We start from the raw sequence: 25,722 nt of genomic DNA on the forward strand, positions 1-25,722 counted from the left end.
AGGGGCTAGAAAAACTAATTATATGTTACAAAAAAGTCACAACCTGCCACACAAAATGCCACGGAGAGTCTGAGCACAACCCAGGACCTAAGCAGTATGTCAATTGAGAGAATGAAAACATGATGGCACTACAAATGTGAAGGAGAGGGGAAACTGTAGTTATATATATATATATATATATATATATATATATATATATAGAGAATGGGAAAAATAATGAGTATTTAGGTCTGGGCTTCTCTTGGACTGGCGTGAGATTTCCCAAAGCCACAGTGTGTGGTGTGCAGTGGTTCTGGCTAACAGCTGTTGAAGCCCTCTTATCTCTCCCACTACCAAAGTTAAGCCCATACTTTAATTTGGCCATAAGGAAAAATTCAAAAAGTTTGGGGGTGCATCACCTAAGAATATATATATATATATATATATATATATATATATATATATATATATAGTAATGTTAGATATGATAACATATTATCAATATACTGTAATGTCCTATGTCTCTTCTCATTTCAAGTCCTGATTCAATGGAAATCCTCTGCCAATCACTGAATATGAGCAGACAAGAAGAAGATTAAATTAGGGTTGATATAACCACTGTAATGGCAGGCCTTTAGAGATGATTAATGGTAATTGTATGACTCGATCAGATAGTTCAAAGAAATCCAAATGAAACTTGGTGTGCAGGCTCAAATGGGCATTCTGAACAATGCAGCGTTTTTTTTTTATATTTCAGAGAAACACTGTTGAATCCCCCTGAAATGACTTTGCAGAAAATCCAATTGAAAGTAAAGGAGTCATCAGCTTTACATGAGAGAAAATCTTCATAAGCTGGGATCAATGACAATCTCTAACACGATCGCCCTTTCAGCAAAAAAGTTGAGTACGTATCCAGCAGTGTTTTTAGAATGTAAGAATACAAATTTGAAACTTTTAAGAACATAATCTAATTTAATATTTTATCTGTCACTGAGAAGAATAACTGACAAAAGAATCTAAGAAGATCGTTTTTATACTTAATCACCTCATCTTGAGCTTGGAAACTACAAGCCTGAGGTGTGGAATTTTAAGAATTTGGGCATTTACCAGACAGCTGACATTGAAAAAATGTTTTAAGTTGCATTATGGGAAATGTAGGATCCAGGGTTTTTGGCTAGACCGCAGTCATGCAAGGCCAGCCCTATACAAATCAAAGTCTGCCACTGAGTGATTGAGTGAGTGATGAAGTTACACCACTGGTCGAGTGAATGGTGATGTGAGTGTTGGTGTTTCCCCATTGGCCTTTGCACTTTCAAAATGAATACGTGCTGACAGTCCTCTATGGCAGCGGTTCCCAAACTTTACATCCCTTCTACATCCTGTCCAGGTTGATGCACCCCCAAACTTTTTTTGATATTTTCCCTTTTTGCCCAAATTAAAGTATGGGGCTTTTGACTTACATTGGCATGCTTTGTGTTCAGGTGGCGACGTAGATAAGAGGGCTTCAACAGCTGTTAGCCAGAACCTCACTGCACACCACACACTGTGGCTTTGGGCAATCTGCATCGCCAGTCCAAGAGAAGCCCAGACCTAAATACGTTTCATCATATTTATTTCGTTTTCTTCCAGTCTGATGCCCACTCTCGTTGCCTCTTTTCCCTACTTGCCTGGATGATGAGCATATGTCCTCTTGATTTGCCCGTGCTCTCCGATCCTCCTTTTTGGTCTCCATCTCATCTTTCTCTGTCTCCCGCTCAGTTTCTTCTCCCGGTCCTGGTCCTTCTGGCCCAATGCATCTCTCGGTTTCTCTCGCCTCCGATTCCCCAGTCTCTCTCTTTCTCGCTCCTCTTTCATGACTCATAACTTTAGATTTCCCACCTGACAGTTTCCCTGATTTTAGCCAGTTGTGCATATTTGCGTAAATAAACTATTTCAGCTAGTTGGCTAGCTAGTAGGCCTACATAGGTAACGTTAAAGCTAGTAAAAGTTACGCTACACGTACGTTACGTAAAGACAGGCTAGCTGGCAGGAACTGAAGTGCATTTTGGGTACATTTATTAAAATGTAAGTTTTTAATTTAAAATGTATAAAGCAACATTTTCAATTTGGGGTTTTATTTCATAAAAAAATCCCACTAAAAAAGTATTGGTGTAGTTATTACACCATTACATTGTTCCTTTTGCGCACCCCCTAGAGGCTTACCTCAAGCACCCCCAGGGGTGCGCGCACCACACTTTGCTGCTCTATGGCATTTATTGAATGCCGCTTCCCAATTCCCAATCTATTGCACACTAAAGACGGAATATTCTGCTGGTCTTGGATTAATCATCTCCGATGGATGTCGGAAGTGTGAATTAGTTTGAGGTTACATAACCTCCTCACATTGCAGCATGCTAGAGAGGTGGCCTTCTCTCACACACGCAGTGTTTACAAATGTAAATTCATGAATTCAATAGATGTGATAGTATAGGGATGGGTACCAAAACCTGGCATTAAATGGGACCTGGGGCTAAATTATTGATAGTCTCGCTTTGCCAGACCCTCCTCCAAAGTGCACTGAAGGAGGGTCTGGCTAGTCCACACAGCATTCGGGGATGGGAGGAAAATGTGCTCTGGTTTAATGGCCATTCTTTAAACCAATCAGAATCGTCATGGGCGGCGCTAAGCTCCGCACAGAGCCGCTGCAAAATAGTCGTGCGAGAGAAAACTCAGATTGGACAGATAGTCTAGCTAGCTGTGTCAAGTTACCCTGCAGAGATATGAGGAGCAGTCAACAATAGTCCTCATTAATGCACCAAATTTAAAATTCCAACACAAAGAAAGCGGAAGGAAAAGGGAAATACATGCATCCGGCGGCATCAGAGCATTCCCGCAAGTGTAACAACAAGGATATAGACTAAATTATTGAAGACCATACTGTAGTATTGACAAACTCTGGCGTTACCCGTTACTTTATTTGTACTTTTTAACGTTTTGGTGTAATTTATCACGTGCAACATGCAACATCCTCTGCTCTCTGTGTCGAGGCTGAGCTCCTCGAACTTACCATGCTAACAGCATTGCTAACTATGCCAACCGGTGCGGTTGTGGCTTTTTTTAGCGGTTTATTGAAAAAACTCTTTCTTGCAGATTGTCCGTTAATGAGAATACAGCCATTAGAAGTAAATATTTGACTCCGTGACAGCTGAATGGCTAGCCAGCTGTCTCCATGAAGCTCCCTCATGAAGCTTGTGATGCCAAGAAAACAAGAACGAGCTAATTAATAAAAGTATTTTTGACTCAATGGATGTCAATTTCTTACTTCATGTTTAAACAGTATTTCCCATCCTTCCCTTGATCCCCAAAAGCCCAGCCCGTCGCTCCCTCTCTACTACTCGGTCTCTACCTTAGCATATGTGTCCTAAATGCCTTGCGTTACTCACCAACGCTCGCGTCGCGATCCTATTCTCTATAGTTACAAACAAGCTGAAACAAACACTGTCTGTATGCAGTCTAAGTGTTTATCTTAGTTTGCCATGTACCTTAAAATGTGGCTGTGTGAGAGGAACCAGCCCCTCCTCTCTCTACCAGCGAGCGGTACCTGCAGGCAGTGAATCATCCTCAGCAGAGGAAGGAGGACAGAGGACAGGAGGAATGACTGATGCTGACTGATGTTGGTGTTCTTCATTCTTTCTAAAATTAACTCAGTATTGTAACGTCAGGAGTATTATTTATTTGACTGACATTTTACATTTGTTTTACAGTGAGATTAAATAGTGACTTTGCTGTTGTAAACGGTTGCGGTCGCTGCTCTACTAAACAACATGTACTTAGATTTAAAATACAAATGAATTCTAATCCTGTTCAAATAATATATTTGGCCACAATTTAGCCCCGTGACCATACACGGTCCATCCACATACTAGCTTTTGACCTAGTCTTCTTTGATCTTGGCCCATACTGGGGACTTGGATATCTCTGCCTCTGCTGCATTCATTTAAAAAAAAAAAAAAAAGCTCCTTTCCCCGGGCTTACTGGAAGTGCTAACAACATTGCTGGTATTGCCATTTGATATTTCATCTTTCTCTGAAAGAAATTATGAAAGTGTTTTGATCTATAAAATACAGTATGATCCAATATCTTAAGAAACATTACCTGTACATCTAAAACTATTCTACAACCTAATCCAGGAGCTTAAAGAATGTAATTTGAGTTGAAATGTTCACTCTTTACCTTATATTCAGATATTTTAAGAGTAATATTACTTTCTGGGCATCTTTATCAACTAACAGTAAACTCTCTGAACTGTCAACACACACACCATAATTAAACAGTACACATGAATCTGCGACTTAGATGAAAGCTGTTGATTGTTGGCCCCCGATGTACACAGCATATGGACTCGCAGCAGACATCATTAGCATGGGTGATTAAACGGCCAGGTTAAGAGTCTTGCACTTGAGGGCCTAACGATGCTATCCTCCTCTAGGGATCGAGACGCCTGTACGGCAAATCGGGTTATCTCCAAAATCAGAGCAGCAGCAGCAGCAGCAGCAGCAGGAAGCCGGCTGTGGTGATGTCGGTGACACGTCATACTTATTAGGTGGCTTTTGTTTGTGGTGACACACGCGACTGAGCGTGAGAAACACTGAGGACGAGATCCAACGTCACCGGTGGGAAATGTGTCACAACGCAGCGACTGAGGGAAGTTGTAATGCATCCTCCTGGATTGAAACATGCCGGTCTCACAGTTATGGCGTAGTGGTAATAGGGTGGCAGCTCCAACCCATTAAAGCAACTTAAAGAAAATCTATTTTTAATCTCAAGTTCAAAGACATCTCAATCAATGGGAAACTGTGAGCTGGCAATGGGGACTTCTTTCAATGCATTGCACATTCTTCTTCATTACGAGTCTTTGAGGCACCCCAACACACACACACACGAGTTGACAGATGGTAGTTTCCTCTAGCTATGACGCAGTGTTTGTCAGATCATCTTTAGACTAATTGGCTTCTTTCTTTTTTTTTCACTCGTCTTTTCCTAACCTGCAGCAATGCCAAAAAAAACAAACAGAAAATGTCATATTCGCAAAGTGAGCTCTTTAGGCCACCAGAGTGCACTGCATTTACGGGTGAGAGGTTACAGTGCTGCTCGAGTCCCTTACCAACCTCTGAAGGCACAGTTAAGGTTTGGCAGAGTAATTCCAGGCGGTGAAAGGGATGCTTTCAACATCAGATTCTGTTGTTCTTGTGCAATTCCTTAAGGGTCCATTGCTCCAAGTGCCATGATAGATTTGGAGGAAGGCGAAGTTCCACTAGAAAGGGAACTTTAGACTACTACTTTCACTTAAACAAATCCCTTTCAACCTGACAGTCAATTGACTCCTCGCTTTCACTCAGAGAGGAGGCCATGTCACGCTGCTGTTGATGGACTAGTGGTGGCACCACTTAAAGCCCGATGCCTCTGAGCAGTTGCATGACCGGTCCCATTCTCGCTAGTGTTGTTCACCCACTGCTACGCTGAACGTGTGCAGACGGCAGGAAAGAGATGAATCCCTCTGTATCCAACCTGTTCTCAGAAACAGCAGGGTGATGAATATATTACAGCCTGGCGAATCATTAGCTGAATGTCAGCCACTAAGTGTGCACTGACAAGGCCTTGCCTTTCAACCAGTTCACTACATGAAAGAAGACCTTTAGTGAGACTTAAGTCATCCACACAATAATTTAATACCTTACCATAATAGCTTTCTGTATTTTAATAAGGGATTTTCATTGAAACTTCATCGGCGAACCTTTGCCCTCTATGAAGTGATTTTTTTAATTTATTTTTTACCGTGATAGAAGCTTTCATTTTCTACCTGAATCTGAATACGAGTGAATATGGGTTTATGAACAGCCACCATCTCATAGAATTCATTGCCAACTAGTGTGGATTGCAACCAGGAAAAAAAGCATTGTGTGTAGAACACAGCACACAACAGAAAATATAATGCAACAACCAAAATTCCTTTTGTCCATTGACAGTGTACCCATGCATAAAGTCCATTTAGTTGCTGTTTTGGAGCTTTCACCAGCTATTTATAAATCCATTACTTAGTTCATGTTTGAAGTCCTTTCTACGTACAGTAAGTAAGTTAACATCAATCAACTATGAGAACAGGAAGTCACAGTAGCATCAAAAGCTGTCAAATAACTATAAAAGGTTTTAGGGGCCAAACAATAAAACTTAACTGCCAATGTTTGTAAAAGACTTAGTTTTATTTATATCTGCATACAGGGAGAATGTGTGTGTGTGTTTCAGAGTTAGCAGTTTTCTTGCCGTTTGAAATCAGTGGGAAACATCCAGCTATGCTAACCTGACTGAGGCTATTTGGTCGTTTACTGTGTTATTTAAAAAAATAAAAAATTAATTCTAAATTTGGTACTTGAACAGTCAGACAAACCTCTTTTACGCTTTAATCTAAAACATTTTATCAAGCTAACATTAGTTTTGCCAGTTAGCTAGGGGCCATCCACACGTAAACATTTTTTTGTGCGAACACACATGTTTTGCATCGTTTGGGCCGACCGTCCAGACGAATCCTGCAAACGCCCTGCCTGAAAACGCACTTTTTTGAAACCTGGTCTCAGGGTGAAAAAATCCGAAAACGGCTCTCGTTTGGCTTCGTATGGATGGTGAATACGGATCCGTATTGATGATGTCATCGCCACACCCCTCTTTTACACCCTCTCCCACGGCCGCTGACGCACACAACTGCGTTGAAGCTAAGCGAGCACATCCCATCTCCATGGTCAAACCAGCTCACTTCATCTAAATACTGTGTCTCTGCTCCCTGACCCTTCCCTCTGGATTCTACACAAGATATATTGCTAACGTTATGTAGACAACGTTAAACATCGCTAAAGCAGCTGACCGCTCCAGCAGCGAAGTAACGTTAACGTTAGCTGCTATGGCTATCTGTTTATAAAGTGGAAGTAGACAATTTATCAACTAGCTAGCTAATCTGTCTGCTTATAAACTCCTTGAACGGATTATAGTAACTTTTACCACGGCTTATTGTAGAAAGGCTACTGCAAGAAAAACGTATAGATTATTAAAAAGACATCATTCATGGATCATTGATGTTTGTTTGACTGCCGATGTTAGCTCGCTAACGTTAGCTCGCTACTAGCGCGCTGCAATCATGCAAAATAAAAAGCAATCCAACAGCACATTATACAATGTAAACAAAGACACGTTTTTTGCGGCAGCCTTTATAAAATGAGCAGTGGTGGTGAAAGGTATTATAGTCCACGGATGTATTAAGAGAACGTTTAATCTAGTCATGTCATGATGGGAAGTGGAAGTTAACTATGCTCTTCTTCTCCGTTTTTGGTGAATTTCTTTAGCAGAAACAGCGCCGCCTATAGGCCTGGAATATGAAGTAGCGTGTTGAGTCATTTACAAGTGGATTCGTTTGGACGCAACTTTTCTTGAAACGAATCCAGGGAAGACGTGTAAAAAAAAGATCGTTTTGGTACGTGTGGACGGGGCCCTAGGCAACAGTTCCACAGTGACACCTGCCAGTTACTGGCTGTAAATATTTAGTGAGGACTTCTTATTCATGTTTGATTAAAATTAGGGCGGTCAATCGATTAAAATATTTGATCGCATGATTGCCCATAGTTAACTTGCCATTAATCACAAATTAATCGCGCATTTTTTATCGGTTCTAAATGTACTTTAAAAGGGATATTATAATTATACGTTGTTAATGCTCTTATCAACATGGGAACAGACAATATGCTTGCTTTACGCAACAATCCAAAACAATGACCAATACTGTCTAGAATGTTCTCCAGAATAACCTCAAAGCTACTGTATGCACAAAAGCATGCTGAAAGCATAATATGGCAAACCAAGCAACAACAGATGGGCACATATGACCACATGACATATTATAGAGCAAGGCCTGCCTTCAACGAGGGGAACGAGGGTTCTCTGCATCAACCATGTGCTTGGCCAGCAAGTGGTATCAGGCCGCTTACGTAGGCTACGGCGAACCATAAAACAGCCTTTAGCCTTGTTGAGAGAACCATCTGGAAGGGATTTTAAACTGAACTTGGCCATTCAAAAGACCCTTTTCTCTATCTATTTCTGCTCAAGGAGCTTTGTTACTGCCAGCCATCCACAATGTTACTGCTGCATCGCTTCCTGGTTTCCCAAACTACGGAGCGTCCCGAGGACCAGATCACAAAACGTGCATGCATTAATTGCGCGCCAAAAGAAATTAGTGATGTTAAAGGAAATTTGCGTTAACTCGTTAATATTTATTGAGTTAATTTTTGACAGCCATTACTAAAATAATAATAATTTTAAGAGCAAGGATCTACAATTCCATGACATCAAAGCAAAATTAATTTGGTATGATTGAAAGGTCCAGAACAGCTACTAAATGGATCTAGAGATTGTTTTGTCAACTGCGGTTTCCAAGCTGTACTTACTGCATGTCTGAAATACTCCTGCTAACATTAAAGTAACGGTTCTTTGCCATCTAAAAGCAAACTTAATTCAAAAGGCTTGCTCTTTTAGCAACTCCTCACATATATCACAAAGCAAGAGTTCAACAAGGGATTCTGTGAAACTCCATCAGAGCCCTATTCAGAAAACAAGATAAGAAGATGAAGGTAAAAATATTCTTAATGCTAATGTTACAGCAATACATTTATTATCTGTCATGTGCAGAGTATTTCACTGAAAACACTGTAAGGCCCAAAATGTTCCAGCTAAATCCCAATGGCCATTTTGTGCAGAAGAAAGATATGACCCTGGCACACAGAAAGAAAGGCCAGAATTCTGTTTTTAATACTTAATTTTGAAGTCACTGCTGGCAAGTGATCTTCACGCTCGCTGCATACTAATTTGCGCAGACGCCGTCCTTGAGAACCATGTGATTAATAATGGATCCAGTGTGACTATATGCCAATAGCTATGGCGAGCTGTAGCACTGAACTGCAAAGCTGGGTTTGAAAATGTGCCTCCTTCCATCTCCACATCTCAAATGTAGTGTGTATAAATTAACAGAGACAATTAAGAGTTACATTTTGCAACGTTAAATTGATACTCTCTTGTGGTTTTGCCGGGATGCAGGGAATTAGTGAAATCTGATCATGTAGTCAGAGCCTGGCCTATGGCTATGCATCACAACTGCCTGCAGCATTTCTGAAACTGCTTCTACCTAAATAATATGCATGAGGTTCACCAGACGTTTATGAAAATAAAGGCAAAAATATCCTCTATAAATGAATGACATTCTCCTGATTGTTCGGGGAATTATACTGGCACATTTTCAACAGAAATACAGCGGATTAACACCGCAGTAGATTTTGAGTGTCAAAGCTCAGAACAAAGTATTTTTATTTTTTTTTATCCTTTTATAATAAAATGTATGAAATGAAACAGCTGTCAAATTAGTATCTAAGATGAGGAATTCAGTCCAAAACCCGTGTTTTCTCTGTGAATCTATCTGTAGTGCATGTTTCTTAACGGATATTACATGGCCCTGCTCCCAATTTAGATACACGCAGAAAAAAACCGTCTGCTGACAGAAACGTCATTCTTCCTTTAGATGCATCTTCATTGTCGACTGACATTCTATTTTAGCCCGACTGTGATCTGAGTGAGGCTGAGCCTGCAGACCAGTGTTAAGTTAGCATGTAAATATTGCATACAGCGCACACCACCATGTTGAACAAATACATTAGCCAGCTGTAGACTCATTTGCTAGGGGCCATTTCTACATCTCCTAACAAACCGAAAGCAAACAAGTTAAACATCCCATAATTAAACAAAATTGAACCATTTTCTTAAAATCTAGCAGCAAAAAGATACTGTATCTAGGCCAAAAAAAAAAAAAAAGACACTATAGTACTCTTTATAACAAACGTTTTGGTGCCCATTCAAATGTTAGTTGCTTAATAAACTTAAGTGTGTTAAATGAATACGAGTCATACGGTCTAGTGCCTTCTTTAAGTTCAGTCCTTTGTGAAACGACCCAGAGATCCTCTTATCTGTCACACGGTCTGCTTTTGTGAGGTGTCTGAAAGTGCACATCCGATCGGTTCTGTCATTAAAAGTAGGCTTCAGAGTTTTTTTGTGTTGTGTGAACTGCTTTCAAAATAGATGGACAGATGGAGCTTTATTGTAATTCTAAAAAAACATCTCAAGGGGAAATGGTGGATGAAGAAATCTCCGCCTGAATTACGAAAAAGGGTACATTTATTGGCACTTAGCTGGTTACTATATGCAGTACACTGTAGTGATATGCACCATTTGCTCTAATGGTTGTAAAGTCTTAATTCTCTTAATCTTCTGGAAATAGAAATGTTTACTATTCTTGTCCTGTTTAATAGGGAATTGTAGTCAAATGAGTTTCGCGATCGTGCTAGAAATGTTAAATGTGACATATTGTTGCAGGTGTTTTTATAGACATGAACTGAGCCTCTACTGCAGCACCTTAAAGGACTGTGACAGTCCCAGTAACCATTGGAAACAGTCTACTACGCAGAGGACAAAGGCAAACCTGAAGGATGGGACCTGCCAATGATTTCCCCCTTGTGTGCAGCCACAAGACTCACAGGCCATGTTGATTTACTGACAAAAACAAGGTCCCCTTCCGTGTGAGTCAATGCTGGTGTAAAACACCGCTCGAATACATGATATTTCGCGCTTTACTGGTGCTCATCTCTCAAACATAATGGCTTGGAAAATCTGAATGTCTTTAAAAAGCAACAGGGACTACAAGGCCATTTCTTATCCCACGGAGACTGCCATCACAGCTTAGACAGGCTGACATAGAGGGTCACTAGCTTATTACTTTCTCATAAGTGGTACAGTCCAAACGAAAGGAAGGCTATCATAAAGACTTTATTTAGTGATGGTTGAAGTGTGTAAGCCGCACATGGCAGATTGATTCAACGTCAATTCCAGCCTCTCGCTCCTATCATAATCATTTCAAGCATTTGCAGGATGTGGAATTGCGAGTCTTTACAGTAGCGGGCGGTGACAGCTCAGCGCTTCATGTGCTGTAACATTTCCAACTGTACCTTTACGCCTTTACGATTTCAGGTTCAAAAACCACCTTAATCCGTTACAGGATCAATCTCCAGCAAACCAAATATTAAATGCTGGAAATATATCCGTGCAGCAGGAGAACATGTGGTCAATAGTTGGCGTACAAGACTTATACCTCGCTAAGCCGGCTTATACTTTGGCTCATAGCACTTCTAAGCTTCTTAACAGGAAAGCTCCAACTGAGCTAATTATTCAAGGACGGCCTCTGTCTCAGAGAACACAGCCAGAGATGAGTACCTAAAATTATACATTTAGCATGAAAACTGTTTAATAACATATTTCAAAAACCATGCAGGAACATCTTTCCTCAATTTAAACACTATACAAGTAACACTGCTGTCTTTTAAGCTCATTATTTTGAAAGGTAGACTTACATCAGGCTTTTGTTATTCCACATTCCTTTGCTTCTGGCTTGGCTTGGTAAGCTTAAACTGTGTTGCAGTTATGATGTCTGGTATTTTAAATTAAAACAGTAAGTCAGCTGGGGCTGTAATTTCTTTTTTTCTCTAATTCAGGGCAAGCTTTTGTCCCCAAAGATTTAAAAGCTGACTCATACTGTTAATTGTTATTCATCTTAACATGGCTTTCCCATGTGCCTTTGTCATTTTAATGTAGCTACTTCAAAGTCAAAAGTCTCTTTCATGGTGCTATTCGGTATTGTTGCTCACTGTCATCAGAAATGGGAAAACATGATCATCAGATTAGAGAAAGAAACTGAGGTTTGTCAGGATGTAAAACTAATTATCCAATATCCTGACTTCTATTTAATTACCGGTAGTAGTCCGCAGTAAATATCACATGTGTACATTAGTGGTGAACTATAAAGAGCACAGTACAGTAGGCTATATGTGAATGTTTCATGCAAAACACAATGTCGCTCAATACGTGTGAATGTTTCATGCAAAAACATAATGTCACTCATTTTCCCTTATATTTGGCATTTAGCATTTCATGTTTATATGCCTTTAATAAATAGTTGATCAAAACTGCATACTGTACATCTGGGGCAAATACATTTACAACTGCATCTAAGAATAAACAGAAAATTTAAAAAATATTTTAATTTCATACCATTTGTAGATACTAGACACATTTACATTCTAAATCCTGCTTAATGGGTTTTTTTTCCTTTCTTTCTGGCACGTCTACATTGAATTCCCCGTGTATGTAAATTGCTTGCTGAGGCACTTCATCACCGCACTGACAACTTTATAACTTCATTCTGGTTATCAGCATATTACCCAAAAACTCATTTATGACAGACAATTGGATCACCTGTGAGGATCACTGTTGCGCAAAGTAAACATAATTGTCTATGCAAGATTCTAAAGTAATCTGATCCAAAATGATTAACTGGGAGTTTCTAACAATGGCAAACTCCCAGTCAAACATATGACTGAGAAAATAATTACTGATTTGAATAATAGTCGGACAGGCTTTTGTATGGGAACCATAATGAACTTCAAATCTACTCGCATGGTGGGAAAATGGTGAAAATTGTGCATTAGCTGATTTTCATAAACAATGACTTAAAGAAATGCATGCAAGGTAACTAGGACTACAGTTGAAAATTAACCATCTGGTTCCAACACTGGCACATTTACAGAAATGTTGATTAATGTGCATTGTCCTAATCAAATAAATACATCTTAATGTGCATTGTCCTAATCAAATAAATACATCTTAACTAAGTAACAACAAGGTACCAGTTTTTAAGAGTAGATGTAATGCTAAATGGTGATGCTCTCAGCCAAATCAAAAGGAAATGGTATGCAAAATACTCAAGAGAATAATTACCTTTCGATGCCGCGTGTCTGTGTACAGGGCAGAAGAGGGCATACATAATGTGAAAAGCTAAAGTCAACTCCTGAAAGCAACTGAAAGTAATGATGTATGAACGGACTTAAATTTTGCATGATTCCATCAAAATGGAAAAAAACTATTTTCTAACACAATATTGAAACCTTTACATCATTCACATCCGGTCTATAATTTCAGCATCAACATCAGGATGTACGTGTCCAACCGTCACATCACAGAGGACGCATTGTAGACAGTCAAATTAGCAACCATTTTAGTGCTTGATACAAAATGAAAATTAGCATTCACTTTTCATGACTTCAAAAAGACTTACGCCGTCTGATATATATAATTCAACTTTAGGAAAGAGCTTTTAAAATAATAAATAATGAAGGTGTATGTAAAGTGAGACTCAAATGTAAAATACAAATGCGTTTCAGTTTTGGAAGTTAAACTATGGAATGGAATTAGCGAGGAGTTGAAATTGTGAAGCTCACTGATGAGTTTAAAAAAAAACAACAACAAAAAAAAATTAAAATGTAAAATAATTACGGATTACAAGTAAAATTATTAAAATGTAAAATAGTTGTTACAAGGTTTAAACAACCTGTAATACATCTATGAACTGCGTGATCTAAATGTTCACAAACTCCTGGAGTAATTACAGTTTAGTTTTTTTCAGTTACATGAAAAGGACTAATCAAAGATGTTAGGTAAGCCATCCACCGTTAATTTGCACTGTAACACTCAATGGGATTGCGCAAATGGGCTTGATCGTCAAAATGAAGCAGAAATGCCGAGCACATCATTACGGCAGCTACTGCTTGGTACTGTTTATGTTTGTATAAGGTGAATTACATAAAGTATTTCACCTGGAGCCAAATCATTTGAAGTCTTCTACCTGGCTTAGAATGATAGAGCTGTAGGATCATCAGCCATATGTTAGGCCACCGATTAAAACTGGAGCCATGCTGAGAGAAATTAGCCCTCAAGTCAAACACAGTCGTGCATCTGTTTTGGATATGCCTTGTTTCACATCTTCAAGTCTCTTTATTGCAAATGTAATTGAAAGGGACAGTTGATTTAAAGTTTCACTTCTTGGCAACACATAACCTGCTTTGAAAGGCAGTACAGTGACTTTTTAAAATCAGCTTCCATCAACATTCGATTCAACATTTGCAATTTTCTGACATAGGTTGAGATGAAAGATAGGGAATCAAAAGATAGGGAATCAAAATGCCTTTCCTTCCATATTTTGTCTGATAAGAGTTTCGCTTTCGTAAAGGTTATTTCTTTTTAGGGTAAAATACAGTGGGGGAAGATGTGATATGTGATAAAGTGTCTGCTGGATTGAAACACAGCATATCCTGATTACAAGGCACACACTTTATCCAGCTGAGCCACCAGGACGCCACAAACACCTAACAGGTGTGAGGGATGTTTGCTGCCATGGCAACTCAGGAAATAACACTAGTGTGTCTTATCAGCAAGCCTACAAAGAAAAGCAGACCAAAGCGCTTGAGCCACAATGCCACACAAGTGAAATTAAACTCCATCTAAAGTCCATTTTCAATAGACTCAAAAGCGATCCAAGAGTCTCAGGAAGGAAATATACTCAAAGCTCTATCATTCCACATCATTTCACTAAAGAAGCATTTTCTTTTCTTTCTTTTTTTGCAGCAAAGTGAAAAAGAATTGAGGCAAAACATTAGGGGTGTACGATTCAGAAAATGTCACGATTTGATTCCGACTTTTAGGCTCCCGATTCGATTCAATATTGATTTTCGATTCAAAACAATTCTTGATTAAAAAAAAACGATTCACAGTATGTAAATGTAGTTCCTTTTCCCATGTGACTGCAGTAGACATACAATTTAAAAGAAAAAAAAACACAAATTAAATGTAGTTTGATATTACTTTATATGGCTTCATACAAAATTAAAAACTTTTGCAACGAAAAACTGCAAAAGTGCATAAAGTGCGTAAAGTATAAAACTGTTAAAGAAAAAGATTTTTTACATTTAGCTATACTCCGATCAAACAAAAAATACTGCCAAATGTGGTTTAAGGAGAACTTCAGCTACCAGGTCGACTGTTGAAATTTGAACTCGACTGGGCACATTGAAGTTCCAAAAATTAGGCCCCTTCTTTTTGCTTTGCAAAGCCTGCATATAGCATGACTCCTATCAAGTTCCGTCTTCCCCTCGAGGTTATAAAAGCCGAAATGTGTCCAAACTCTTAATACATCCATGGGATGGAGCAGGTTGAAGAATTCTTTCTGTGAGGTTTGCTATTGTTTGCGCCGACTCAACTAACAATATCCGCTGCACTCCTTCTTCTTCCGATTATGACAAGAGTGCCCAGGCGTCAGTGTGAATTCGACGCAGCGCCATCTATGGGAATGGCGAGGTAATGTCATTTCAGGACAATAGTGTCAAAACAAGAACAAAAATGAATCGATTTTTGGAATTTTATGCATCGATTTTGAATCTGTAGAGCTTGAATCTCGATTCAAATCAATTTTTTTGCACACCCCTACAAAACATATTTATTTCTCGTGGCCGGGTTGGCTCAGTGGGTAGAGCAGGCACGAGAGGTTTATGCCTCGACGCAGAGGTCCAGGGTTGGAATCCGACCTATGACGATTTCCTGCATGTCTTCCCTCTCTCTCTTTCCCCTTTCTCACCTTGCTGTCCTGTCAAATAAAAGGCGGAAAAGCCCAAAGAAATTGATTTTAATAAAAAAAACATTCCCATAATATTGCCAGTGAATTTGGTCTCTGTGCATTTCATAAAGCTTTAGCAGACACAAGTTAACATTACCATTTTAATCCCAATCATTTCTTTAAATGTAGGATTTGAAATTAAATTTTCCTGCAGCTACGTGTAATGATCACAGGGGACATAACTGAAGGCCGTGAAATCCACAAGAGATTTCACTGTCTAATACGATGAAGTCTCTTCCCCAAAGCTACTCAACTGACAGCCAGCTGCCAAGCGTCTTGCTCGCTCAGCTGTCTAATCTAAAAATTACTGACATCTCAAAATTCAAAGACTTTTCCAGCTATAAAGACTAGGAGCATAACAGTACACAAAATTCACAGTTTGGTGTGTACCTTGGTTCTGGAGACAGTTCGATACAGCAGAGAAAACCAAAGAAAAGCAGAAAATCTTTTAAAATTTTTTAAATGTAAACAGTGGCTCATTCGCTATGCTGGCATACTGTCAATAATAAAAAATTTAAAAAATACCACGAGTGTCAGTAATGTTCCATCGTAAGACTCTGACCTGTATACTCATGTATGAAATTAAGAAATTAAGACAAGTGCAGCATATTTATAATTAAGTTATCCATTAAAGCCAGCGGTGACGTTTCAGCTTTTAACATTCACTGCATGTTCTATAAAAGTCAGCCAAGGATATTCTCAAGTTTAACTCTTCTATTTACAGGGTTGTTTTCAGAAAAAAAATTGTTTGTCCACATTGGCTTGAGAATGAGCGGATCTGTTGGCGCTAACACTGTCTCCAGCCGTTGAAAAAAAAAAAACTTGCTGGGGATGGAGGTAGCGTGGTCTCCTCAGACTCAGTTTGGGCCAAACAGTTCCGCCATGGCTGACCTCTTTAGAGATGATGAGTAGCTCTGTGAGACTTCTACCCCTGCAGTACAGGTGGCCTCTGCATTCTCTGTGGCTCCATCCAGCAGTATCAAATGAAAGTCATCAAAGTTACCAATGTAGCAGCAATATTTATTTAATGTATATTTAAATGGAGCAAAAAAACAATAACCTTGATATTAAATAAATTGAATACCTGCTCTACCCTGGACACAATCTCTGAGGTGAGGTGGTCTTAGATTCTCTAACGACAGGCAATGTCCATGTGAGGAGGGGTCCTGAATCTTGGATTAAGCAGCATGCATTTGTTGTGGAAGTCTTGAAGTTCAGGGTCACAGTATCCGTTTAGCCGTTTCTCTCTGCAAGTATTCTTAAGGTGCTTACCCACTGCTAGTACCAGCTCTGCTCGGTTCGGCCGCGGTACCCCGTCCTCCTTTTGCCATTGCAGAGTTAGTACCGCCTCATGCGTGAGCGTTGCTGCCACAGCCAGAAGACACATTTTGTTTCAAAAGAACATACCTGCAAACTCAGAAGGGCTGAAAAATCATTTATATAGCATTCAATTTAGCACCAGGTCTCGGACCCCCCCCCAAAAAAAACAACTCTTCGGATCTACACGATTCACGTGGATGACATTTTCCCATTCAAAACGCCGATTTTCGCCGAAAAGCGCCAAGTTTGCAGGTATGAAAAGAAGCTGGATAAACTTTTAAAAAATGGCGGGTTTGTTCAGGACACCCCCGTCTGTTGCTAGCAATGCTAACACATGACGTCATTTGCACATGTGCCCTAAAAACCCTGGGTGGGAACATCAGTATTATATACTGATTTTTCAGTCCGATCTGCAGTGAGAGGCTGCTTGAATGATGTGGGGAGAAGGACTTCCAGTCTACATTTGATTCAAGATTCAAGATTTACTTTGTCATTCGCACTATTTTAAGGGCCAAGTGAACAGCAGAACAAAATTACATCGCATCCAGCTCACAATTCAATTGCAATAAAAATAATAAGTTATGTAAATATAGATAAAGTATATTAGTAACATACAATATTAAAAATGGAATGGAATTAAATTGCACATAATAAAAAAATCTTACTTACTTACTCTACAAATGAAATTAAAAGTAGGGTAACTCATTCTGTCAGGTAGGAAATATCTATTAGAATGCCCTTTATCAATAAATGTAGTTAAAAGTATCAGGTAAGAAATGTCTATTAGAATGGACTACTAACTCTATAAACATAATAAAAATACGGTAGCTCATTTTGTCAGGTAGGAAATATCGGAAAGGACTACACACTGAATGAATCACATGAGTAGAATTGCACATTGAAACACTACAACACATTCGGTTGTTGCCGTTTTAAATTACTTAGCATGTTCAGTGTTTCCACAGACATACCCAACTTCAGCTGAACAATGATGGCAAACAATTTGATCTCCGATCCACAAATTTTCGCTGTGATTAACCGGGAAACCGTAATGCTCCCATACAGTGGCTGTTTTGGGGGGATCCTCCAGCTCTGGTCTCTCATTTGTATTTGCCATTCAGACGGCCGCGACGCTACATGAACTTGGCTAACCTGGCTAAGCAAAGTAACGTACTATAACTGATACACAACAGCTGGTGCACTGCCAAAACTTTCTGGATGGAACTCGCACTCTAGGATAGACTTCAAAGCACTTGTACAACATTTTAAATACTGTCAGGATGGTTGCAATGATAGTACAGAAATATATTGTAATGCAATCCCCTGCTTAAATAGTAGTGTTATTAAAATGCCCGGGTAGTCTAAATACAATCAAGTCAAGATACAATGGAAGCGCTTAACGGCTGAATGCTTTATCACAGTCATTCAATCGACTTCTCCTCCCCAACCGTGGATCAAAGGGGTATCCATCTGCTATTACTGAGCAAATGCCATCCTCTCTTTCAGTTGGAGGACTTCTCAGACGTTATCTTCTTTTCATCTTAAACCGGAGCTTTATACCCTCTGAGACATGCACTCACAAAGCAGCATCCAATCATCTAGCAAAACAAAGTATGAGACAAGAGGAAACGGCAATTGTTTTAAGTTTTATATTTTACGGTTTGTCATATTACCTTGCAACATTTTACCAATTAGATAATGTATTTGTGTAATTCATGATGCTTTATTAGAAAAATGTAAGGTGTCAGACGCCCAACTGAGTCAATAATTGTTGTTGTTGAGATTCAAATCTTGCCTCACTGCTGAGCTCAAGCATGAAAATCCTGACAAATCTAAGTTGCCTTGGGCTAGGAGGATTAATAATTAGAGACACTGACAGCAATATGCTCCCTAAGTCACATCACATCATCTCTGCAGTATGATATTGGACACTTTCAGTGAGATTTGTGTACATGAATAGTTTTTTCTAAAGCTATGAAAACTAGACGGGCAGGCAGTTTACTAGTCTTTGAGGTGACACTATCTTAATTTGCTAACAGATGTTCTGAAGAATGAGACACTGGACTCACTGAAGACATATGAATATGGCAGTGGTATCTTTATACGCATTTGAAAAGTCCATCTAATATTTAGCTCTGTTCCACAGAGTTATTTAAGTGTAGAGATGAAACACAGTTGATTAACTAAATCACCAATCAATAGAATATTATTTTGATAACCGATTAATCGTTTCAGTAAATATTCAGACAAATATCTCAAACATTTGTTGCAGCTTTTTAATTGGGAGGATTTGCTGCATGTCTTTACATTATGTGGTAGTAAACTGAATTAGCTAAAACTATTAGAATTAGAACTAAAGTTGATTTATTGTTAAATTGATTAACTGAAAAAACAAGTTGCAACTATCTTGATAAGTTATTAAAGTGAAAAATTCCAGGAGAGATTCATTAGATTAATCAACAATTAAAACAGTCATAACAAAAATAACTTTATGAGCATGTTAAAAATTGTTATAACCTTATAATGTTACCGTATACGGTTTAGCCACCAAGCATTAGCATGAGCCACTTGTCAACTTATCACATCATAGTAAGCTGGATCGATATTGAAAATCATATCAATAAATTAAGTCTCTACTGTAATTCTGTTTTGCAAAATGCATGTAATTATAAAAATGATGCTGTGTGGCAGAACATTTGGGATAATGTAAGTTCACAACTAAAAATATATATAACATAAGTATAGCCTAGTCATTTTAAAACATTTTAATACAGAAACTAGATATTATATATTTAAGATTGTCCATTTAAAGGCTGTACCAACAGCTATCAGACTAGGGATGTTAACAATTAACCATTTAACCGTTAATCAACAATAAGAATTTTGACCGATAACCGTTAAAAACAATATTATTTTTTTTTTTTTCAAGTATGTTTATTGATCAAACCTCAAAAAGTATTACAGGCTGTATTGGGAATGTCCAACGGTAGCAGGTTTGACATTTTTCTTGTTTTTAAACAAAAATTCCCACCCGTTCCACCCCTCCATCTCCCTCTTAGTCTTCCCCTTTAACCAGATACTAATGGTGCGTTCTTTTTGTCTTGTAATCGCGACTAGTAGCTCGAGCGCGACGTCACATCCGTGTCGAAAAACGAATAACCGCGGGTTGTTGCATTCTTTTTGTCACACAATACTACGAGTCGGAGAAAAGATGGATTTTTGTAACATTTTTAGTAACATTTAGGATTGTATTCACCCAGTTATTGACATATTACACACATATATTTCACAGTTTGATACATGAAAATTACGTTTTGATTAACGTTAACGTTAGGCTACTGCTCTGCTTTCTGCTCAAGACTCGGCTTAAAGCCATTGTTGTCATATAGCAACCGAGTGCAATAACTAATAAGGCGGTATTTAACTCCTAATAAGACTGTAGCGACATGCCTATAGGTAGCAGTATACAGCGCTATGTGTACGACTTCTTCATTTGGTTACAACAAAGACAAAAGTGCTTAAAAATGTAGAAAACCACAATGTTTACTACGTGTGATGCACGACGTAGCCATCTTTGAAAGTGAGCTCGGGGTCCTCGGAGTTCAGACGACTTGACGAGTCGTAAATACGACCTCGGGGGCGTTCTTTTTGCAACTTCCGGGTCGTAACTCCGGAAAACGACTCGTAAAACGACTTCGGTGGACAAAAAGAACGCACCATAAACATGTATCTTCCATCAAGTTAACATACCCACCCATCCCCCTCTCGGCACATCCCAGTGTCCTATTCATTGTGACGCACAGGATTGTACTGACAGGTACAGGAAAAGAAAACTGTATAGGTAATTAAAGAATAAGTACGTACACAGATGAAAAAAATACAATAAAGAGTAAAGAAATAAAAAAAATTAAAAGAGGGGAGGAGGAAGGGTCAACCAATGGCTGAGGATAGATGGTTTGTATAAGAAAGGAGGCGGTTCCAGGTTTTATGAATTTTTTTCAGGGATCCTCTGACAGTATGTTTGATCTTTTCTAAGTGTAAAAATGGCATTACATCTTCTAACCAGGAATTTGTGCTAGGCGGCTTTGGGCTCTTCCACTGTAGTAGTGTTTGACGCTTGGCTATCAGAGCAGCAAATGCAATTACATCAGCTTTGTAGCTAGTAAATCTTCCCATAATGCACAAGTAGTAGTGTTAATTCTACTGTAAGTAAAACTTCTCTCCACCAGACCTCATCTAGTGTGAGACCTAGCTGATTTTCCCAAGCATCCTTAAGCCCTAAAAGAGAAGAGAGTTGAGATGAAAGAAGACCAAGGATTGAAGAGATACTATTTTGTGATACTGAGGAGGACATGATATTTTCTAACAAAGTTGTTTCAGGTAATGTAGGAAATGAAGTGTGTATTGGTGAAACTGCGCAACTGGAAATATCTGAATAGACCTAGTTTTGAAATCCCAAATTTCGTGGCAAGGTCAGCAATGTTTCCAAAGGTCTCATCTACGTAAAGGTCACTAAAAGAGACCAGGCCCATCCTCTTCCACTGTGCAAAGGTTTTGTCTACGCTTGAGGGTAAGAACAGGTGGTTGGTGCATATGGGACGGAGGACAGAAGGGGATTTTAATCCATAGTGATTTCTAAAAAGTTTCCAAATTTTCAGTGAGGAGAGAACAACAGGATTATTGGTGTATTGGGAGGGCCGCATAGGAAGGGGTGCAAAAAGTAATGCAAGGAGTGAGGTTGAAGTACAAGAATTAGCTTCCATGACACACCACACAATGTCTGGACTATGGCACCATTTCTTTAGCATCTGAATGTTAGCGGCCCAATAATACAACAACATGTTAGGTAAGGCAAAACCTCCTGCCAGTTTGGGTCTCTCCAAAATTCTTTTCTGAATCCTGGAACTCTTGCCAGCCCAGAGGGAGTACGATATAATGGCATCCAGAGATTTGAAAAATTATTTGGGAAGAAAAAGAGGGAGGGTCTGAAAAAGAAAAAGTATTCGAGGTAGAACATTAATTTTGATGGTTTCAATTCGGCCAACAAGCGAAAGGGGTAATGTGCGCCATCTTTGAAGGTCTGGATTTGATATTTTCAGTCAGTTTTATGAAATAATTTTTATGAAGGGAATTTAGAGCGCGTGAGATATTAACACCTAGATACTTTGAAACCGCTTGGGGAAAAGTAGAAGGGTGGAGCTCCCGGCTGCTACCTAATTTTCTAGTGGAAGCAGAACGTCCATAAGGACAGGCTAGGAAACAGTCACTTGAAAACTTAGTGACTGCTTCTGCTCTCTGCTGTTGTTGTTGCTGCTCTAAGACGAGTGCTTAGGGACGTCTACAAATTACAACACCGAAAAGAGATGCAACAAAAATATTTTTTAATTTCACTTATTTTTTAAAGTAAGTACTGTAGAATAACTAGCAGGAGACAAGTTATAATTGAGGTACAGTTTAACATTACCTTATTTAATCATTAAATTAATAAATATTTTTGTTGCATCTCTTTTCGGTGTTGTAATTTGTAGACAGCCCTAAGCACTCTTACTGCCTGGTAGTAACAGCAGCAGCAGCAGAGAGCAGAAGCCAGCAGGCAAGTGTTCATAAACTTCTGGTGTACTTACAAACTTTACAATCCATCGTTTTATGAGTGCATAACCTATTTGTACTACTGTAGACGTTTGGTATCATTTCGGGCATTATTAGTGGGGTAATGTTAAGAGACACTTCGGATCCATTAGCCCCTGCGCTAAGCTATTCAGCTGATAACACTACTCTACGCTAACTCTCCCAATGTTCGACCCAGCTGAAAAAAGCTTCTGGGGGAGTGTTTGGCTCGAGGTCATGGTGCAAAGGACCCTAGGGTGAAATTACTCCGAACCATCACTTTAAAGTTTAGAAGTTCTAACAACTTTGTAACATGATTAAAATCTACATATCTGAGATGGGAAAATGTGTTTTATTAATTTTACCATTTTGTAAAGAATTTTACCATAAATGCCTGTTGTCGCTAATTTGCATCATACCTAAATTTATATCTATTCTATATGCTATAGACAAATTAACAATCTCAACTTAATTTAGCATCAGCTTGGAGCCAAAAACACACATAATAATTTTTTTTATATAATTGTGAATAAATTCAGGCGTCAAGGGGCTAGGGAGTCGTTCAGTAGAGATGTGACTTCACCAGTCATATTTTTTCTAAGTTTTTCAAGCTCTCGAACCAGCATGTCAGTGGTTAGTGGTGATGCAGGATTATCCGCCATGTTGTTAGCACAACCTTTAGCACTCTGATTTGGAGTTTGAGTCCACGTCTTACCGCTGCTTCTCCCCATTTTGCTCATCTCCTTGTCACTTTGGAATAGCTATATCCTACGATACTCTCAAAAACTGAAGAGTGGATGGCGATAGAGGGTATTTTCGAACAAATAATCTGAAAGCTATCGGAGCACTGAGAACGTACGTCCTAACACCACATTGCGTAACCGGAAGTCTAAAAACAATATAATTAAAACAAAAGTAAAAAGTTACTAAAATACTTTTTGCATGGTAAAAGAAAAAAAAAAGGCTATACAATCTATTTCTTAAGTGCTAGTTAACGTGTTGGTGGTAACTTTGTTACATACAGAATGGTAAACCTGAGGTCAAGTACACATATCTTTACAATAAACAAAACATACTTTCCACTTCTGCTAAGTTAAATAATACATCCATCCATCCAAGAATTCAGGAGGAGACTGACACACTTTATGAATGTCCTACATCTATAATCTTGGCCACCATAAATGAGACCCTTTTAGTCAAAAGACACCCAGCCCTTAACGACTACATCCAGTCATCATCTATCAAGTCTCTCCGTAGAGAAAGTATTTTGTCAGACCGATCTAATGAACTGATCTTGCTGAAGCCCGTAAAAAGTGCATCATCAATAACTGTAAGCATGAACGGCTCCAAAAGGCCAAAAGCACGCAGCTATTGCCTGTTGGAAGATAATCACGCTTTAACGAGATTTTCACTTTACATTGCTGAGCTGGTTTGTTTGCTAGTTTGCTATAGTATTATTGATGCTGGTATCAAACTATAAAGCTTTTAAACTGTTTCACGTCTCAAGACCTCTCAGAGGAGCATGATACAGTATACAGCTGACCTTGTAACGGGCACTGTTTTCTCTGACACGAGTTTGGCTGGCATGTCTCAGTACGTCTTGACAGACAGGTACACTGAGGGCTGAGACAGTTTTTCTTTCAACAGAGGACTTCGAGTTGGTGTAGCTTTTGTTATGCCAGTTCATATCTCATGTATGTCAACATCCCCCACCTGCCCCTCAGTGCAGGCCCAACATACGTTTCCCCACATCACAAAAGATTAAATCAAGAAAATGGCATGCTAAACCACTCGTCCTTTGGCTGATTTCTCTTAAATAAGTATGCCAGTTTAGAAATTGGGCTCCGGAGACAAATATCCTTTTTAAAATATCATTCTATTAAGCAGAGTATTACCTTTGCTAATTTCTTTAGAAACTTCACATTAGCAATTACATTTATAGCATTTGGCAGACAGGCTTATCCAGAGCGACTTACAGCACTGATCAGTATACATTATTAAGACAACAGCATCAGATCAGCTGAAGACCTTTGGCAGCGACCTGATCATCCCAGCTTTCAACTAACCTTAAGTGTCCTACAGACAGTAAACTGGTGTGCTGGACTAACAAGCTTCAACTCATTCCCTTGAACAGATTTCCATTGATGTAGGACACAATAGGCACTCACACTTCATTTAATGCAATATAGGATATTGTCTTTTTTGTACAAAATGCTGGACAAAGTGCTCAGCATGGCAATTTCTTTAAACCGAATGTTTAAATGGTACCTTCTGTTGCATTGTATCCTTATTGTAAAAGGCATTGCACAAGCTTTAAGCACACATAAGGTACAGAGATTGTATCATTATAGTAGATCATAGGTAAAATTTGGCTAAAGCTGCATTGTGACTGCACAAAGCATAGTGTGCACTTGATGCACTTCACATGAGGCTCTGTAGCAAGAGAAATAAATATAGTTTTTTGGATATTGCCACTGCCCCACTAAGGAACAGAAGCATCCTCAAAGAGGTTTCTACAGAAAACCTTTACTAGACTTTAAAAGACAAGGTGTTTTTCTTCTTAAACTCCTGGTTTCAACACTCACTGTCTGGAAAATAGTGTAATGACTGAGTTTTAATCACAGCACATTGTAGTGTTGAACACGATTACGCACCAAATGTATTGCCATTTAACAGTTTTATAGATGTTTTTATGTCAAGTTTCTCCTTGGCTTATCCTATCCCATCCGTTAACATGTACAAATTAGTCAAACAGCCCAGAAAATTAAGCTAGAACCCCAAAGAGTAGGTCTAAGAGATGGTCAGACACACATTTATGGCCATGATGGCAACGTTATTAGGTACAATAGAAACTGTTAAAATACTACCAAAAACTTTGCCAAAATAAAATTATCTACACCAGGTTCTAATTAGGTTTAAAGTATGTGATGACAAAAACTCAAAAAAGTCACCAAAAAAACCCCACTTGATTTTTGAGCGTGCTGTTGATGTACATTATTCTTCCACAGTGCAATGCACAAAGGAGATAGAGGAGCTGCTCAAAGCTGCACAACGCTTAAAAGATTGTGAATGGTGATGAAACAGCTCCAGAAATATATTAGAAAAAAAACATCAAACATTAACCACATTTTTAGAAATATATTTTACTTTCTCTTTGTAAAGTTCAAAGTTTTGGCAATGGTATTTCAAAGACGCTG

General features: G+C 38.8%; 1 protein-coding gene across 3 annotated transcripts in view; it reads right to left on the bottom strand.

Moving 5' to 3' along the window:
• Positions 1–25,722, bottom strand: part of lrfn1 (leucine rich repeat and fibronectin type III domain containing 1) — a 287,298-nt gene that overhangs the window by 93,501 nt on the left and 168,075 nt on the right. Inside the window, exon 2 of one of the 3 annotated variants that reach the window (XM_039824081.1) lies at positions 12,871–12,887. The exons of the other annotated variants lie outside the window; for them this stretch is intronic. The gene's annotated coding sequence lies outside the window, so the exon portion shown is untranslated. The remainder of the gene's footprint in view (positions 1–12,870; positions 12,888–25,722) is intronic. 3 annotated transcript variants of the gene reach the window in all.

Source organism: Perca fluviatilis, chromosome 2 (assembly GCF_010015445.1).
Source record: "Perca fluviatilis chromosome 2, GENO_Pfluv_1.0, whole genome shotgun sequence".
Classification (NCBI taxonomy): Eukaryota; Metazoa; Chordata; class Actinopteri; order Perciformes; family Percidae; genus Perca; species Perca fluviatilis.